This window comes from Gavia stellata, chromosome 11 (assembly GCF_030936135.1).
Source record: "Gavia stellata isolate bGavSte3 chromosome 11, bGavSte3.hap2, whole genome shotgun sequence".
In the NCBI taxonomy this organism is placed as follows: Eukaryota; Metazoa; Chordata; class Aves; order Gaviiformes; family Gaviidae; genus Gavia; species Gavia stellata.
The window spans coordinates 22,997,191-23,017,693 of record NC_082604.1 but is presented as its reverse complement, the minus strand read 5'-3'; the positions used below and the strand labels follow the sequence as shown (position 1 = coordinate 23,017,693).

General features: G+C 35.7%; 1 protein-coding gene across 1 annotated transcript in view; it reads left to right on the top strand.

Annotated features, from left to right (window-relative positions):
* Positions 1-20,503, top strand: part of NAALADL2 (N-acetylated alpha-linked acidic dipeptidase like 2) — a 289,387-nt gene that overhangs the window by 178,840 nt on the left and 90,044 nt on the right. The window lies entirely within an intron of this gene.

Below are 20,503 nucleotides of genomic sequence, written 5' to 3'. Positions count from 1 at the left end.
TAATAGCATCTCTTTTAGAAGAGAGAAGAGTGGTACAGAGATCCTGAGTGGCAGGTAATCAAGACAAGCAATTCTTAAAATCATAGCAGGGCAGTCCAATTAGGTTTCTCTATCAGGCATTTTAAATGATTATGTGCAGAACTGATCAGTTCAATGGTTCTGGCAAGTGCGTATGGCAGCTTGTATTTTTAGGTAATCAACTTAAATCCATACCACATTTTTTGCTACAAAGAAAATAATAGTATATTGTCTTATGATACACACTTCCCTCTTTTTCTTTTTTTTTTTTCCTGTTTCTGCAACTGTCAGGTGGAATCACAGAATCACAGAGTGATAGGGATTGGAAGGGACCTCTGGAGATCACCTAGTCCAACGCCCCCCGCCAGAGCAGGTTCACCTACAGCAGGTTGCACAGGAATGTGTCCAGGCGAGTTTTGAGTATCTCCAGAGAAGGAGACTCCACAACCTCTCTGGGCAGCTTGTTCCAGTGCTCTACCACCTTCAAAGTAAAGAAGTTCCTCCTCATGTTTAGATGGAACTTCCTATGACTCAAGAAGTATCTATATGAACACCTGATTTCTTTTTTCTTCCCTTTTTTTTTTTTACAAGTCTCAAAATCTGGTTCTTACAAAATGAAACAGAATAATAGCGTTGTTATTATCTGAAAGGGTGAAATCACATGAATGCAAGGGCAGTACCCATATAAGTTGATTAGTCTACACAGGGTCTGGGAATGTGGGGCAGAGTGTTTCACTACTTCATTGCTGTTGCTGTGGAATGAAGGATGTTTGTCCTGAAGACAAAGGAAGATAAAAGGCTGTCTTAAGGCACAGAGGAAGAGGGCAAATGGTTGAGGAGATAATTGGCACTTTGCCAATGCTTCCCTTGGTGCGTGGGGGCAGTTAGTTGTTCTCCCCTAATACATTTGTTTTAATCAGAGGTGTGGCCTGAAGAGCTCGTCCTCAATTGGTGTTTAAATTTCTTATTTAGTCCATGGATTGAATTTTGCAGCCCTAAGGATGAAGATACCAGCATGATTACTTGCGTTGATCCTTAAAAGATTTGCCTGTGTCAACATTTCTAACTGTATGAACTCAGATCTTTATGAATTTTTCCCTAGATATATTTTGTTCCTTCCTCCTCTGTTTTCTATGAGCACAAGCCCAACAAGGGTCTTTTAGAATTTCATTAAATCCATGTCAGTGTTTTCATCAGTATTATCATTCCAGGTCTGAGACTAGAGCTTGTTAATTAGCCAGAGCATCCTCTGGATCATTGCTTTTGCATCATGCATTAACATTTTAAGGCTATCTTGGGTCTCCTCCATCAGACTATTTAATTTTAAAACAAATGGATAGCTTGCATAATTTAGTATTGATGTTGATATAATAGTTTCAAATTAGTACGAATTCTGATTATGCAGCACTTCAAACATGAAGTAGCTTGTCAAAGATACAGATAAAGAAAGGTGTTAAACTTAATTGGCTTTCAGTTGAAGATACTTTCCTGATTGGCCTTTGTGCCTTTGAAAATTATATCCCAAGAAATGAGATAGACTAACAGTAGGGGAAAGCAAAAATGATCTCTTTCTTACTAAAGGTAAAGTGAAGTATGGGGACATGAATAGGACTTGACAAAGTCACAAAGGAGGAGAAGGAGGTAATTTAATTGAGATCTCATGGCAAATGACTGAAGGGATGTGAATTCTTAGTCTTCTGTTCTACATTTGGGCACTCTTAAAACATTTGGCATTAAGTTGACTCGTTAATCTTAAAAGTGCTTAAAAAGTAGCATTTGGAATCAGTTTAAATTGCACATTGTAAGTGGTTAATACACAATTCAGGTATAATGTTGAAAATGTTGTACTATGTTTCATTCTGTAAATGACTTATTAATGTTGAATGAAATTTCCTGAATGTAGTCTGTTCTGCTCATGTCTTACTTCTGACTGTTATTTCCTCAAGTTCATATGTTGTATGAAATGGTTTGCAAAATCTTTTCTGCATCAGATCTGCTACTGATCTGTAGGTGATCTGAAAGCAGTATGCAAATATCTAACATTACAGGTTTAAGCTGGTTAATTTGGAATTAAACTTCTTTTTGATCCCTGATTTGGGTGAGCTTTGTAATGCTTTAGGATCACATTTGCTTCATTTTTGTCATTTGTTTCCTCCTTTAGTCAGGTAGCTTTCTCCAAATTTTTTGCAGCACTTGCTACAGTACCTTCCTGACAGGCAGTGTTGTAGTTCAAAAGCTTGAATTCAGATTACTCAGTTTTACTTTTTTTTATTTTTAGTAAATCAGTTAATTTAATTAAATTGAAATTTATCGTTGGTAATTGATAATAACCACTTAAATAGTGATTCACCCTGGTGTCATTTAATGCTGAGCTCTCTGAGTGAGTCTGAAATTAGGTTTCAGCTCTCTTTTTTTAAAACCATTTGAATTCAAATAAAAATTTGGTCCAGAGGCTTCACTAGACTTCCTTCTTGCTTGTTTGTTTTAATCTACAGGCTTTCATGACGTATGTCGTCCACGCTCATGTTCTCTGAAGAACACACATTACACTCTGAATCTCTCTGCCCTGCTCACATTAGGATCAGTAGGTGAAGCACTGCCAAAGTATGCTGATGCTAAAGATGAGAGCCAAAGCAGCAGCAGGACTCAGGGCTAGCAGAAGGGAGGAAGACGATGAAATACCAGTAGGGAGAATAGGCTGTAAGAAATGCTGGGGTTCTATTGCTTTTGGGTTTGCTATGCAGATGAATGAGAAAGTCAAGTTTTTTACTCTGTTTTAGTATGTACTGTGTGGCAACTAAGTTGAAAATAATTCCTGACATGAAAGTTTCTTTAATGGTTTTAAATGGAAATCCTTAGCCCCCTTAATGTACACTAATACTGTTTATCTCTAATCTCTATATTGAACTCTACATTAGAACAGTTGGGGTTTTTTTTCATAGCTCCTTTTAGCTCAGCATGATTGGCTCAAATTGCAGCCTTACTTACAATGTTTCAGTGTTTTGATAAGTCAATCAGACTGCACTGAAATATGTTAAAATGAAGCACTTGAAGTGAAATTTACAGCTCTAGAACTCATCTGCATTGCTATTTTTGATCAGCCTTAGAAATAATATTCTCAGAGAAAATAAAGTACTAAAATTTCAAACTAGGTATGTCATCCAATGCTATTCCAGAAAGTGGTAAATGTTAGTATAATGGATGATAATTATCGGTATTTCTGTATTGTGTCAACATGCAGATACTTAGAGAAAAACATTATTTGATTACAAATGAGTGTCCTGGTGAATGTTCCATTGCTACTTGTGTCTTAGTAGCATGGAGATTAAGAGAAAAATACAGTTTAAGGGAAGATATGCGAGTAACTTGTTACATTTCTTTCCCTTTAAATAAAGATTCATCTTTGGTTCCAGCTTTAGGTCAGCATTTTCTGGGGTTTTTTGGATTTTGTTTTTTCTTTAAAGGTCCAGGATTGGGGCTGTAGCTGTATAATGAATATTTTACCATTTTTTAAAATATACTGCTCATACAAGAACAAGTCATTCTAATCTCTCTTGTGACTTTTGAAGTATCATGTATTTGTTAATAGACTTATCAAAGAATAATGTATCACCCTCAGATTTATTCAATTTGCTTTCTTTTCATAGCTTTTCAAACTACTATTCACAAGAAAATCTGCTGTTTCTCAAGAACATCAGTGTAACTGGTGGTCAATCAGCACTTCTGAAGATCTTAGCCTTTTATTTTAGACGGCCAAATCAAAGATGTGCACTGAATGATAAGCAGCAGCATATACTAGGGATAACCATAGATAGGAGAGTTTGATATTTTTCCACTAATGCTTTCTTACTCAGTAAACCAACAGTAGGTCAATGTGGAGTTTTATTGTATGGGGAGTGAATTCACTGCAGGAGCTGTAAAGGACATTTGCTCATGCTAATTTATAGAAAAAATGATATGGCCATAAGTTCATTCTAATATTTTTTTCAATTATTATTATTCCACAGTCAGAAATACAGCTAACAGACCTTCTCAGCATAAAAATAGGCAGGGAGATATTTTTTAATCATATTTCAATTCATACAGGGTGAAATACATCGTAGTGCAAGTATATCATAGTGTAACAGGTGTTCACATGGGCCCTCAGGATGTTTCTTTACCTTCTTAGCTCAAACATTGCCTGGTATACAATTTTTATATACAAAATGGAGTTTAATTTCTTCATGGAGCCATGATTTTATTTGTCTGGCTGTTTATGCCATAGTTGTAATCTGACACCCACCAAATATAATCAAGATAGTAAGCCAGAAAATGGAAGAAGTTTTAGTTATGAGTCTGTGTAAACCAGACTCATGCGCATCTTTTGCCTCCTCCTTCAATACGTTGTTGTAATGTCTTTCATTCTACGTTTCTGGTAAGATATTAGGACTTGAATAGATACTTAGATTCAGAAAGCTGTTGTTAGGCACTGAACTGTATGTGACTTCAGGATGGAGGAGGTCTGGGGGTCTCCTCCCTCAGCCTGGGGCAAATGAAAAAAACAGCCTAAGAAATTAAGAAATGGCCTAGCACTGGCAGCCCTGCTTTTGAGGAAGCCATGTCAACTGTGAAACCTGGGCTTCTAGACTGATGGCATGGGAAAAGCTGAACTGCTGCTGCTGTGCAGGCTGATTCTCAGCGATACCGACACATCAGTAGTTTGGGGGATCCTCAGGGACCTAGTGCATTTGTTAATTGGGTGTTTTATAACATGACTGGATTCAGATAGATTCTGGATGTTAATGTCTGGCCAATTTTTTGCTTGTATGGCCAGTTAGGACAGATTGGGGCTTGATTATATGTCTATTTGATTATAGTATTTTTAGTCATAGTATAGAATTTGAATATCCACAGAATTGTTTTGGGACATGCTTTTCAATGATACATACTTTTCCTCTGTTCATAAACATTTTGAAATCGGGGCAAACATTAAATATGTTGGCTAGTCAGTCTGATCCAAGTACTGAATGAGAATGATCATTTATTGTAGAGAAGTTACATATATATTGATCATTCATTATGTAGTCTTCAGAATAACAGGTGCATGAGATTTGCTTCAACGCACACGCATATTAGTTCTGTTGGTATTAATATGATGTGTGTTTTTAAGTAGTGGATATCTACTTATTTTCTGAGCTAGTACTTCATGCATCTTTTGAAAGTAGAAATCTCCTTCAGACCAGTAGAACCAGTTATTGATTATTTCTGTGTGTGAGGTTTAGCTCCAAAATGCGCTTTCAAATGCACTTTGTAGATCGAACCTCCTTATTTAGTGCACTATGATTGGAATCTGGTAATAAGGTGATTTTTCTTGCATAATACTGGGAAATAGTGGAAATTAACAGCTGATGATTTTTTTTTTTTAATTGTAACTCTTCTAAAGGCATACAGGAGGAAAGAGACACTAGAAACTTTTGATCATATTCAGTGTTAACTGTGTTAAGGATTTGGTGCTTTGGTGATTTGCCTCTTAAAATTACAGTCTCAGGTTAACATTATTATGAAAAAGTCCAGTCCGTCTAAAGGAGTAGCTGAATTTTGGCTTAGTTTTTACTGCATGACTAGCATTTTTCAGATCAACTAATAGGAAATCGTAAAAATTAGAGAAGATAATGTAGGTAATTTTGTCAGTCTTGCTACATAAACATTAAGTTTTTAAGTTTGCACAAAGTCTGTAATTGGAATTTATTAAACAGCTATGGCATCCTATGAGGGAACTGAAGAAGAGGAAAGTGGAAGTAATTGTTCTGTAGAGTCTCTAGATCCCATAAGGCAATGGAGCCCAGGGTACCAAAACTGAACCGTAGGCTAAATGAGCTACGTGCAATGAAGTATGGAGACTAAGGGTGTTCCAGAAGCTAAGAGTGCTAAAGCTGAATCAGCATTGCAAAGGAGAATTGTAATGAACTGTGTAACTGTAGATTGATTAATTTTGATAATAACACAAGATAAAATTAAGTGATAATTGATTTAAACAGGATTTAGGAGAAGGAGGGTGATTAACGCCAGTCAGAATTTTTTCACAGAACACATCTCTCTGTCATGAAACATTTTTTTTTAATCTTTTGAAGGAATGATATGTTTATTTTATACAGGTAGCAGCACAGACTTTTATGGAACATCTTGTATGGTAGCCTATGGAATTCACAATAAAAACAGTGCTTTAGGATAGTAGTTAATCACATGGATTTCATATTTACACAAGCTGACTGATAGATCTTCAGAGGTATTACCTGTCAATGGAGAAGCATCATTGAATGGAGATGTTCCTACCAACATTTTTCAGGCAGCAGCACTAGATTCAGCACTAGTCAACACCTTCATTATTTATTGGATAGAAAATTGCTACTCTTAAAGTATGTGAATGGTAAAACATAAATGATAGCATAAGAATCAAAAACTGAAAAATAAAACCGTACAAATTCACGTGTGAACTAAAAAGCACTATTTTAGGAGTGAGGACAATGAAACATTAGAACAAATGACTTTGGAAAAGCTGGATTATTTAATCTCTTAGTATCTTTAGATATAGATTGCCTTTTTTTATATATGGTACTCTTTACTCACATGAAAGCAACTGACGTCTGTAAAAGAATATTCCTTTTTTTTAAAAGAAAAGGATAAGGTAGACAAGAAAATTGTTGTGTTTGGCTTCAGACCCACAACTCTCAATTGTTATAGAAAGGATATTACTAAATACAGCTATGTTCTTACATGTGATTTCTATTAAGTACCAACCATACCAACAACCAGTACAATGAAAATCATGTCTTGGAACTTCCAGTGTGTTTATATTTTGAAAATATGCGTGTGTATGTGTATATGTGTGGTTGATTTTGTATCTATGAATAATACTTCTGAGCTTAGGGAAACTGTATCCATAAAATTATTTGCATATACAATTATAGCAGTGAGGCCAGAGATGCAAACTGTGGAAGATGGAGTGCACAGAGAAAGATTTAATATTGAGGAAAAAATGAACTCATGTTTATGTGATTCCATAGCTTTAGTCCATTAATAAATATTGGGCTGTGAAGTAAATTTTTTCCACACTACTGACTAGAATCTGCACCTTTGAAAGTTCATGTAGATACTGTATAATTTAGTATTCTCAAAAATATGTATATGTAGCTTTCATTGGTCTTCCTTACCTGATAAGAGTAAATAACTGTAGATTGCATTTTACTGGATTTGTCAATTTGTTTTCTCAATGTGTGCAGTGTAAACATTTCTCTCTTACACACTGTGCATGCATTGTTTTAGAAAGTTTGGTTTCGTTGCAGCAAAATTAACTTTTGAAGGTCAGAATCTGGAGGATTAAAACCTGAAATATAGTGTAACACATATTTTTGTTAGATTATATTGTGTAGTAGTTAGAAGCCATGAGTTTTCAGTCTTATAGGTCTGTACTAATATTCTGAAATAAAATACGTTGTTAGCCTTTCTGGGATTTGCTTGCTTGTTATGAAAAAGTACTGGCATATCCCTGGAAACTTGTAAACAATAAGCCCCCACATTTTCTTAATAAAATTTAAATTTGGTTTTAGTCCTCCAGTACGTGACATTGCACAGAAATTACAATATCCGTGTTCAATATTATGCGTATACCTCAGATAATAATAATTTTTCAGGGTGCAAAGGGACACGTCATTTGGGTGTATGATGAGTTTTGGGTAATAGTTGGCTTCTCTGTGTTTTGGTGAAAATCTTTTCGAAGTACTTGGACTAGATCAGTTTCATTTATCTGGTTAAAATCACATTTATTCAATTAGTTGAAGTTTTTTTCCCAAGCCTTAATATTTCACAGGTCTTGAAATCAAGGTCAAGTGAACTTCTATGGAAACCAGAAAGAAAAAGTCATCTGACTGTAGTGGCACTACTGCTTTCCCTGTTCTAGCTTTTTTTCTTCTGCTTTCCTGATGATTTTTTTCCTGACCAGTAAAGAGGCAATACCAAGGATACTTACTTACGGTGTAAGTAGATAAAAGTTGAAAGAATTCAGTCACGGAAAGCATCAGAGCGTTACACTCTCTAAGTGAGGGTTTACAGTGGTCTATTTGTCCCCAAGTTTTTTTGCACCACTGCTGTACAAAATAAAATCATCCAACATCTTTTGGATCATTTAATCTATCTCCCAGTGGAGCCTGGAGGTCCAGTATTTGTGGTGCTGTCTGACACGCTTTAATAAATCTGCTTCATGATGATCTTTATCAAAAATGCAATTGATTACAGGTACTTGATCTCTTAAGTGCAAGTGCTGTAACTATTCCATTTGCTCAATTCCCACTGAAGTCCAGGAGAGGTTTTTTTACGAAAAATATGATGGTAGCTCATTGACCTTCATGCTCTGTATGGACTAGTGGGAGTGACTTTCCATTTCAAAGAATGAAAAATATTTTTTGTGTGTGACTGGGAAGGGAGTGATTTGTTCTTGCATAGTTGCTATCGAGACATTTAAATGTCAGACCAAAGATCTCAGGGCAAGGTAAAGCTTTGCCAGTAGTAAATTACTTTGGCCGTATTTCAGGGTGGTGCCATGAGGGGAGATTTGCAATAATTCACCAATGTGGCAAGAAAGTTCCTTCAGAGTATTACCTGTGATTTTCTGTGTTGTGTTCCAGAAAAGTTTATTCATTTGTGTATATTATAACTTAACTTACTCTGGTCTTCGATTACAGTAACAAAACAGGAATTTTGAGAGCAAATTTCTCCTCCACTTTAAAAACCTGGTCGTTCCACTTGTTATACCATGTTTATTTGTATGTGTCCCTCTTACTTGGATAATGTGGTGTTATGGGTCTGTCCTGCCTCTATGTGTATTGTTAGAGATGTACAGTATGATTCAGTAGGATTCTTAGATTCCAGAAAAGAGTTGATATGATATTGGATATTGGGAGTGTGTGGGGAGGGGTAGGAAATATGTGGTACTTAATTTGTTCACATGTGTGAGAGGAATAAATGACATAATTTTTTGTTCTAATGATACACTTTAGATTACGTTGTGTTCATAAGTAGCAGACTGTAGATCTCAGCACAGTGAAACAATCCACTGCGTGGGGAAAGGGTAGCAGGTTGGCTTTCACTGCAGATCTGATGCATCTGTCTTTCTGGGTCAGCTTTATGATAAGGCACAGAAAGATGTCTTTGGTGAGCTGATTTGCACTTTGACAAGTGTTTTTTTAGGGGAGTAGTGCTAGCAAACATTTCTGATAGAAATACTACAGATCACGAGTACTGTGTAGTTCAGAAAGAGGAAGTGTGACATGTGAATGCTGATAGCTTGGGGAAATACTACCGTTTGTAACTAATTTATATCCATATTACAGCTAACTGTGGGCCAAAGTTCTAACATTAGGTGCTGCAGTACAAATACAAATTTTGCTCTGTGTGTGAGTTTGGTTTTGTTTGTGGTTTTGTTTTTTTTTTTTTTTTTTTAAGTAGGATAGAATGATGGGGTAGTTCGAGCCATCTGGTTAGCTAACGGAGAAGCACAGCTTCTGCAGGGGTGTGCTGTGCATACTAATGGGGCTAGTGTTGGTCATGAAAATAAACCATAAATTTACTTTCATCGTTTACTTTTCTAGGTAAGCCTTAATTCACTTTTAGTGAAAAGTATAAAGCGGAAGCTTTCCCTCCTGATTTTTTTGTCTTTTTGTGCAACCATATTGAAGACCAGTGAACAATAGGCTACTGCGTATTCATTTGACATCCAACCTCACAATGACTCTCCGTCCTATTTGGGACACTTACGGGATCTTGAAATAGGATATATTATAACTCTTCAAATAATAGAGTGAGTGTACATATCTGTCCCCTTTAGAGGGACAAGTAACTTCTCTCTTCTTTTTCTTCCTGTGGGGTATGGAGAAGCAAGACTGTAATCTCACTGGCATGAATTATTTAATATCCATTTGGAGGGTTTGAATGATGCATCCCAAAATGAGTAGCACGGCAGAACCTGATCACTACAGAGTTAGACTACTCTGAAATGCGTTCACAGCATTTCTGTCTCTACGTATTATGGAATGAGAATGCCTTTAGGCATTTAAAATGATTTACAAGCCACAGCTATTTCCATGGAGTATAAAATACCAACCATTTGAAAATGAAGTCTTGTTGTCAAATCCTAATCCTCTTACCTACTTAAGCAGTGTTTTTATATTAGCAACAAATGTTACTACAGCACAAAACATTAGGGAATTCATGCAGTTCTTATCAAGTCCCAATTTATCAGTGTGTTATACTAAAACTGATTAATTTGCGTTTTGCTAAACCTATGTTTCACAGTATCTCAGTATGTATGTGACAACTAACACTGACCAGTGTTCCTGCTACTGAATACCTGGAAGAAAAAGCTTGAATACCATTGAGTCTAGGAAAGAACTACTTTTTACATAATCAAAAAATGGTTTGACTGCATTCTTTAATTAGAAATGCAACTATTCCATGCTCAAAAATAGTTTAGATTAAAAACTAGATTTAAAAATACAAGCTCTAAAGGAAAAAAACACCCAATGTTTTCTGTGTATTCAGAGTTCGGTGTGGAGCCAGGTTCCCCCTGTGAATATAGTATTTTCTTTGCTGGGTGTTTGTCGTACTGTAATACAATCTTAAGCTGTTTTCTGAATTTTACCATAAATAAAAATAGTACACTGAATCCTGAGGCTGAGCCTGTTGTCATGGAAAATAAGTCTTTAAAGTTACTTTACCTGAGGTGCTGGAGAGCTTGCCTTTATCTGTGCTGATGAAAAAGTATGGGAGAAGTTTTAATGCAGTACTTTCCTGGTTGATAAGTATAGGAGTCTGGGGTAAGTGGATGCTTTGGAGAAACACAGCTACCATAGCTATGTTTTGTAATTTGTTAATTATTTTTGTTAAACCGTGTAACTGTATATTTCTAAGATACTGAGATGTTTGGAACTGCTGATGGCATTCCAATTGCAGTCTTGACACTTACATAATTTATGCTATGTAATTTTAGCTCTAAATATTTGATTGCTCTGAAATTCTCTTATCAAATGGGAGCATACCTGCTTGATTTTTACCTGCCTTAAAAAAGCCATTAAAATTCTTAGCAGTTTGTACTGGGTGTTGGCAACAAGTATACCTGAGTTAATGAGGCATATGACTTCAATTTAGGTATAGGAAGGATAAATGTAATTCAGTATCATATAAAAAGCATCAGGAATCAGAGAGAGACTGTCAGTAGATAAATGAAGAAAAAGTCTAGTAAAGGAAATTAAATTTACACTATATAATTTTTTACTACCTTCCTTTTATATTTATTAGCAGTTTGATGTAAACTTTGCATCTAAAATGTGGTTCAGTCCTGTGAGGTTCCATTTATTATAAAGACCTTACACTGATGGTCATATTTTTTAAAAAATAAGACAATGATTTCAAAACATGCAAATGCTGCTTAACAGAGAACAAAGCCCTGAACAAGCAATACAGGTTTATACTTCTCTCATGTTTTGTAGCTGTAAACTAAATAAAAAATAATTTAAATTTGTAAAGTAGTACAACATATAACAATATATTTAAATATTTCACACCAAGCATACATATTTCTCCATGCTTTGTTTTATAACCACTGGTATTATAGTTTCCAAATTTTATTAGGAAGTCACCATTAAAAGGCAAAAATTATTTTACACTTTTTTGAAAGGTGAAACTGGGGTTTTAAGTATGGCACCTTGTGTTGCATAGTTAAACTGAATATTCCTTCATTCAGTAGAAATCTGAATACAGTATCAGAACTGGGTCTTGGGTAATCTTAGTTTGATCTGACCTTTTATAAGCATTGTAGTTGTCACAGTTTCCTTTGGCCCCCTGGGTGAAAAAGGCCTCCTCTGTCATGCAGGACACCTGCATGTGTTTTCAAAGAACAATTCTTTTAAAGCCACGTGGTTTATCTGAGAGGCAGTTTTTGCTTGTGAAAATACAATATTGTCTTCCCACACAGGCTAACAGTTTACTCTTGGAATTTCCAGATGCAGTGCTTTTGTGTAAGAAAACACAGAGTACATTGTGTCGGAATTTCTAAGGGGCTAATGGTGATCTTTGGCAGCTGTAGTGATCTGTTTGAGAATCACCTGCACTGTGATGGATATCAGAAGAACTTAAGATTATGCTAAATTCTATGTCCCTGATGTCTTTAAACACTAGTTCTTGTGGGAGTTGTTTTTCCCTAGTGACAAGATAGTCCTCTCAATGAAATGTGTGTGTACAAGGAACACCTCTCGTTTTACTGTCATAATACTAAAAACCAAAAATAGGGAAGATTTCTGAGTTAAATGCATCTTTTCTGTGACTGATTTTGCAGTGCTAAGTAACAATTCCACTAGGAGTCTTCATGTTGCCCATAAAGGTCAATAAATAAAGTTTTTAGATATTTTCAGTAAAGCTTCATATATGTTTAAATGAAAATATGTGTAAGCTGGAAGGAAATAATTGCTGAGAAACTAAGGATTCAACATTTTATTCCTTTTTAATTAATTATTTTATTCTAAATATAAAATTAATTAAAAGCAGCAGGTTTTAGTCACTCTACCTCAAATTTCTTGATGTAGTTTTAATCACATTTATCTTACTCTGAACACTTACAGGCTTGGTCTACAGAGTGATCATTTTTTTCAGTGTTTGTATTTTGTTATAAATGTTGACTAAAATGTGCTAACAATTAGAATAAGCGTCATAAGATGAAGCTGTTCAGTTGTGTTTCGATGTCTCATACAGCATCAAGAAGTCAAAGATCATTGTGAAACTGGGTTGCACGTGCTTTTTGAACTTTGCCGTCATGGCCAAAATAGATGTAAAAGACATGCACAAGCACTGAAATGACAGCTTTTTACAATATTACTGTCTATAGTAGAACATTATAGTCTGTCCACCCCTTTTTTAATATTTTTGTTATGTCCCTAAAATGGTGGAGGTAATCAGATGATTGCACTCTGTAAATAGGCAAACACATCACAGTAGTGGTGTGTAACAGGGTATTTAAACCACAACTATTTTCTGTATATAGAATATTAATTATCATCAGCACATTTAGATTTTCTTTTCTTTTTCTTATGCAGACTGAATAAGTGGATATAATTTAGAAATATTTTTATGTACATACTTGAATCATGACAGTTTGATAAGGCTCAGAATTTGGGAAATGCCGTACATTTAATTTCTATCTAGTTGGTTTGCTCTGTGATGTTGGGTAAGACTGAACTGTTAGGTACCTTGCTTGCTGTTAGTTGATTTCAAAAGTACTTCGAGGTTTGTAGGGGAAAGTGCTGTATTAAATCTCCCTAGTAATTTTATAAACAGCTGATTTGCATTAATAGCAATATGTGTAATCAATCAGTCAAGACAGAGAGCCAAGCAGGATGTTTATAGACAAACCAGATAATCAGATGGGAGAAAAAAGAGGAGTATGCTTGCCATAGAATTAATACAGTTCCTAGAAACTCCATGATTTTTTTTCAGTAGATTTTGGTAGTCAGGGCAAGCAAACAGCTACTAATATTTTTTTAAGAGTTGTCAAACCTTCTTCCTCTAATGATATGTTTGTCAGAGTGAGCAGGTTTTTATGGATGAGAGATACATACTTGTGAACCCTTGGCTATGCAGCTTCTCTGGCCTTTCCTACCTGTTGATGATGATTTAGCATAACGCATTTGCAGTAATAAAGATGCTAATCTGTTGCTTTCTGCATTTTTACATGGCCTGTGATTAATTTAATAAATTCTGTAGCTCTTTTTTCAGGTAATTTTACTTCATCTAGATGGTCTTACCATGCTTCTGCTTCTTAAATGCATTTGCCTTGCACCAGTTACTAACACAGGTGGTGACTCAGCTCAAGAGAGCGAGCTTGATTAATCATGAAGAATCAGCTTCCTTGCTGTAGTTTTGAAGCTGGGATCACTGACACATTGTAAGAATAATTGGTCATTCTTTATTTGTCTTGTTGAAAACTACTTAGATGTTTTAATCCATTTTCAAAAGCTGCTAAGGTTTTAACTTCATCTGGAGTCACATGAAGGAAGGAAGGTGACCAGAACTAACTGACAGGTACATGTTTCCAGGTAGAAGGTGAACTGTAGAAATGCCCAATAATTTTTTTTTTTTTTTAATAATATAGGCTTTTATTTATACCAGGATCTTAACATTGCAGCAAAAGGCACCTATGAATGCTTAGCTCTAATTAGTGGTAGAATAAGGTCTGCAGTGAAGTACCACTTGATTATACTTTAGATGTGTCAAATCTATTTTATAACATTAATCCAAATTAAATGTATTTAATGGGCCATATGGTACTCTTTATTTTCCCAGATTTGTAATATAAACCTGTAACATGATTCTGAAAACCAAAATGAACTCCAGAGAAATAAAATTATTCAATTATAAATAGCATGCACGTCCTTGCACTGACATGAACCACTCCTTGATTACTGTCTAACCACATGGCTTGCTTTCCTTCCAATCTAAAGGGAGGGCTTGATTGACACAGTGGAGACCAGCCTGAGCAACTGAGTGATCTAAATAGTGCTATTATGTGTGTTTTACGGTAAGACTAACCAGCTGAAGAAATGTAGTTTGCCTGCTCTACAACAGGGAGTTAGTTCTTACAGAGCGTGTTGCTGATAATTTATTCTATATGCATTTTTAAAGATTTTAATTTTTTTTTTCTACATAAAAGCTAACATTTAAAGGCTTGTTAAGTAGGACCTGACTGCAACTGCTGAAATAATCAGAGCAAGTAAACTTTTTTCCCAACTGGGAACTCACAAATTGTTTTTGCATATATGAAAGGAAAGTTTCCGTGGATTATCAGAATTAAAATTAATCAAATTTGTCATGTTATAAAGAGCATTTTTTTGTAAGTGACACCATTTTAGATTTAAGCATACAAGAATAGCAGATGAGTTGACGGGTAAAAAATAATTAAAGGGAAAGCAGAATGCCAAAGTGATACACAGTTGCTATTGCATGTTAATTGATAATTGACAAATTATTTGGCATTGAAGAATTTTAAAATGCTTTTAAATCCTGTGTTTCTGGACATTGGCACTGGTATAATCTTCATCCCCACCCCAGTCAATTCTAGGGCCCACATCACCTAGTAGTATTTTTCTTAGGAGTGTCCTTCATTTCTTTGCAGCAGTAATTTTTTTCACTCTCAGTCTTTCATCTCTGTTCTGCATTGATGCCTACTTGGCTTGCAGTAAGGATCAGGCATTCTGCTGCCAAGCATGGAAGCTATCCTGCTTGTCATAAATTGCAGTTACAATTCTGGGAGATGATCTTTTCCTGGTTTCCCTGACTGGTGCATATTGAAAGAAACTTGAGACAGCGCTTGTACATTTTGATAGGAGAGAGTTTCACATGATACAAGAACGGCATTTCCAGTTGATTAACTAAGTGGTGTTCATGGACTTTGAAGTTAATTTCTCAGTCAGAAACAGGAGTGTCTTCAGTGCAGAAAGATTGAACAAAGATTTAGGATGGTTATTCTAGTTGAGGATGAGGAGGGAAGGAAATGAAAGCAGCAACTACTAACATAACCAGTATGTGGGTAATAGTCTTATAAACAGGTATTTGTAGGTATGGCTTCAGTTATGTGTCTAGCTGCTGGGTTTAATGCTGTAAGTGCAGTTGCTATTAGACTTAATTGATGTTACTTTTACCTGCAAAATGATAATAATAAATACAAGGCTGCTGCCTGGACGTTGACAAGCAAATCTGTACAAATGAAGGAACTCCATTCAGTTATAGAAACAAAAAAGTTTAATCCCATTTGAGGTTTGATATACTTCCTTCCTATAGATGCTGATCCAGTAAGATATAACTTTCCCCTTTGTCTTGCTTTAAGTCTGTGTGAATGCCTCGCAACATCTCAAATGGCATTAGACACCCGTATTTAGGCAAGTAGACAGCCTAAAATGTCCCCCCACCTAATTACTCCCATCCCACTTCTGATCATTCCCATGCCTGCCTTGATTCTTCTGCACGCTAAGACTATAATTTTTGCATCTTACTCCAGGAAATTGTTCCCAAATTTCTTTTCCTGTAACTGTAAGATGGGGTGGAGGATGAGGCTTGTTTTCCTGATTCCTTCAAGTTCTTACTTGCTTTGATTTGTTACTGTATGTGAAATATGTGGCATGCTGTGTGGTGGGCTGCTGTTCTTGCATTGACTAAGTTAATAGCTTGCCTCTTAGTTTAACAACACTTTACTGATGGGAAAGTTTCATTAAGTGTAGGACATTATTATTCTTTATCTTAAAGTCCCTTAGTTTTGGGAAACATTTCATTTGTTTAACGAATGCAAAACACAGTACATGAACTTTGCAGTCATCGCCAAAGACGTGAAGAATCTTGATGTTGTTGAGTCTATGTAACAATAAAAATAAATGGGAGGAGAACAGTATCTTGCATGTTAAGCATTCTCCCATATTAGTGCAGTGTTAAATATTTATTGTTGAACTAGTCATTGTCAGGGGCTTGTGTGTCAGAACAGTGAAATTTGAACACAGCAGTTAAACTCTTAAGATGCTAGCACTATTGAATTGAACATTGCTGTCATAAAAATATAAATTCTATACCATGAAACATGGTGATGTAAAAAACAAAAAGTACCGTATATCATTGTACTCTTAACTGAATCTTTAAACATTTCATATGTAAAATTACATACGTAAAAAATATTTTATTGTTGCTATAGTGAGGAAAAAAGTACCGGATTCTTTTTGAATGGTTAAAATGGAATGTAGTAAAGTGTTCTCTGAGGGAGACAATGCTGGCTAAAAGTCAGACTTGAGTTTCTGAAAAAGAAAGGCATGTCTTTTTTCAGTTCATGGTATTCTAGCAGAAATGGGGGTTGGTGTATATTCAGAATTAACTGACTCTACCATCATTTTCACCTCTTGGAAACAATACAGAAAGGGGAACAATATTGAAATACTCTGTTAATTAGTTGTGTCCCTGCAGTATCTATAACTTTGATTCCTTTTTTTGTGAAACCTAATCTGCTTAGTAGATGACAATAATGATCCAGCTTTCTAACATTCTTGATACTTAGCCAACAGTTTTGGGGTATAGGTGAGATGACACTAATGGAAGATGCCTTAGAACTTCATTTGTACAGTTACACTAGTTGATATCTCACATATTAGATTAAAAATTTTGGGCATTTTTTGCTGTGAGAAATATTATTCATTGCATGAAACGTTGTTTTCTTTTTCTATCACCCTCTATTACTCCCTCTGCAATTGGGAATTCCAGGTATAAATTCCAAGTTCGCACTTGTACCTCCAGTCAGCAACTTACAGTATTCCTTTTCTGAAAACTCCATAACAAATTCTGGATATGAATATGAAGGAGATGATGAAAGGTTAATATTTGCTAGTAGCGTGAAAGGTATAAAGATTTAGATTTACAAAGAAAAAAAGGTACATTTGTTTCCCTGCTCCATTTCCTTACCTCATAGATGTAGATAATAAGATTTTGACGGTCCTTACCACGTTTTAAGATATCCTTTCTGTTGATTAGTTCCTGAAGGTTAATTCTGGATAGTCATGATAGTTGCAGAAACTCTTAACCTGAGTAGGTGCAAGTAGCATTAGCCTTGAAGAGCTTTGCTGTCATTGTGTTTACTGAGAGCTAGGATCAGGTCTTTTCAGAAGGACAAGATCCTTCCGTGTAGTATGTGGTTTGCTCATGGATCATGGACTCTTCAGCGCTGTTTGTCTTTTCTGATGCTGAATTGTTTTGCCTTACAGTTTTGTTGGGATTAATTTGGTCATTTAACTTTGTGATTTCCTTCGGTAGGTAACTCTGGGGTTTTTTGCGTATTTCAGACATTTTCCTGTTGAACCCAAAAGCTGTATTTCACATCATTCAGTAAACTTTTAAACATTAAAGGAAGAACAGACTACTCGTCATTTATGAAACTTGACCAGTTGTGTTGGGCAGTATGAGGAAGTTAGGAGACAGTCTAATCTACAACGTAGTGTAGTACACTCTGTGATACTTAAACATCTTATAATTGCTGAAGTGAGCAATCACTTAAGAATGGATCTTGTGGGCATATATATGCATAAAATTATACATATGCTTTTATGCGTGGGTGTTGTGCTATACAGTGTTTCTGACTGGGAGAGACTGTAGAAGATAAAATGTGGTTATTTAAAAACACCTGTTGAAATGAGTATATAGTTTGTACCCCTCACTACAAGAAGGACATTGAGTTGCTGGACCGTGTCCAGAGAAGGACAACGAAGCTGGGGAGGGGTCTGGAGCACAAGTCTGATGAGGAGCGGCTGAGGGAACTGGGGTTGTTCAGTCTGGAGAAGAGGAGACTGAGGGGAGACCTTATCGCTCTCTACAACTACCTGAAAGGGGGTTGCAGAGAGGTGGGTGTTGGTCTCTTCTCCCAAATGACTAGTGATAGGACAAGAGGAAATGGCCTCAAGTTGTGCCAGGGGAGGTTTAGGCTGGATATTAGGAAAAATGTCTTTACAGAGGGAGTGGTGAAGCATTGGAACAGGCTGCCCAGGGAGGTGGTGGACTCAGAATCACTAGAGGTGTTCAAGGAACATGTGACCGTGGCATGGCGGGACATGGTTTAGTGGGCATGGTGGTGTTGGGTTGGTGGTTGGATTTGATGATCTTACAGGTCTTTTCCAACATTTGTGATTCTGTTATTCTTTCTGTTGTAGCTTTGGTTTTTAAAGAACAAGGTTATTGACTTTATTGAAACTGTTTAGATAGCAGGTGGATTTGTATGTCTTTGAACTGTGATTGAAGCCTTCTCAAAAATGGTGTAAATGGGGAGTGAAACACAGGAACCAAAGTATGTGAAAAAAAAAAAAAACCCCAAAAGCCCTGATTTAAACTTTTGTCTGCATTGTTTTAACAACTATGACTTACAAATGACATCTAAGGTTAATGCTACAGTAATGTTTAATTTTTATTATTCTTTTTTCTTACTATGCCATGGAGAGTCAGGATTTTGGCTGTTGTAAATCATGTTGCTCCATAGATATCTTTAAAGGGGGATAGTATTTACTAGAGGTGGCCTGCAGATACAGAAGGGATCTTTTGTTTCTATTTTGACTATAGCTCTCAGTCTTTTTGGACAGACCTTGCACAACTGTGAATGTGTATAAGAATAGCAGGAGCAGAAACATTTAACAAAAAAAGAGAGTAATATAGCCACCTTTCAAAAATACTTATGAAAATGGAATCTATTTCTTGAACACATTTTAAAATAGTTTTCTGTGAGAGTCTGCAGCCCTTATTTATACTGGGGAATATTGAATTGCATTCTTCGCAGCACTGAAGTGAAACTGTGAAGCAATAATTATGCTAATTTAAATATGGAGAAATACCAAGATTTGTCTCTTTGTAACTCTTAAAACATTTTCCTGCTAACCCAGGAACTTTAATACACAGAATCTGGTGTATTTTAGTATTAAAGGAGAACTAATCTTACACTGTTCTTGTAGCAAGCTAGTAATTTAGTAGGTAGGTCTGAGGATGTTATGTTATACTATATAAATTGTTATCTAAATGTAAATAATCTCTAGTACTTCAACTTCTTAACATTCTTAAAAAGAAACCTAAGTAGCTTATTTGCTATAATAGATATTGAAAGCCTTTGTGCCTACTGTTTATTAAGTGTTTAATTACCTGATGTATTTGAAAGCGACACTAATATGTGGCACTCAGTCTTGGGCTTGTTTTCCAGTTTTCATCTTACATTTATTACAGTTCTGTTGCTAAGATTTCACTATTAAATACTTACGTGAAAGAAATACAAACATGTCACTGATTAGAATTGTTTTAAGCAAGTTACCCAGAAAATGTGTATTTATGTATCTTTAGCCTTTTAATTTTGTTTTTCTCTTAACCCCTACTCTGCAATTGCATCAAATTCTTTACATTGCCAGCATTTCATAGACCATAGATACCTTGAATATGATTATCTGGTGCAGCTTTTTGCTGTTAGAGAGCATGCTATTAGCTGAATAAAGAATTGATTCCTTAGTAGCCATTAAAGATCTCAGAATGTGCTTCTGAAAGGCACCATGATGACCTCTAATCTCCTGCCCAGTGTGGGACATTTCATATGCCTACTAAAGGCTGCTTCTTTTGCCCCCCTCCTACCATTTCAATTAGATGTGACTTTCATTGTCCTTTGAAAGACTCAACTATGTTGCAGCACACTCTTCATTCTCTGCTATGTCCGATCCCAAAGACTGCAGTATGTATCAATAGAGGGTGAAAGGTTTGTAGAATCACTCACTACTAAGTATGAATCGGCTAATACCTGTTTGAACCAGTGTAAGTTGCAGCCTGTTTTTAAAATGGTTCAACTCAAAGAATGATGTGTGAGATACTGATACAAGTTGTTAAGAGTCTAGTTGCAAATAAGTAAGTAGAATTTTGA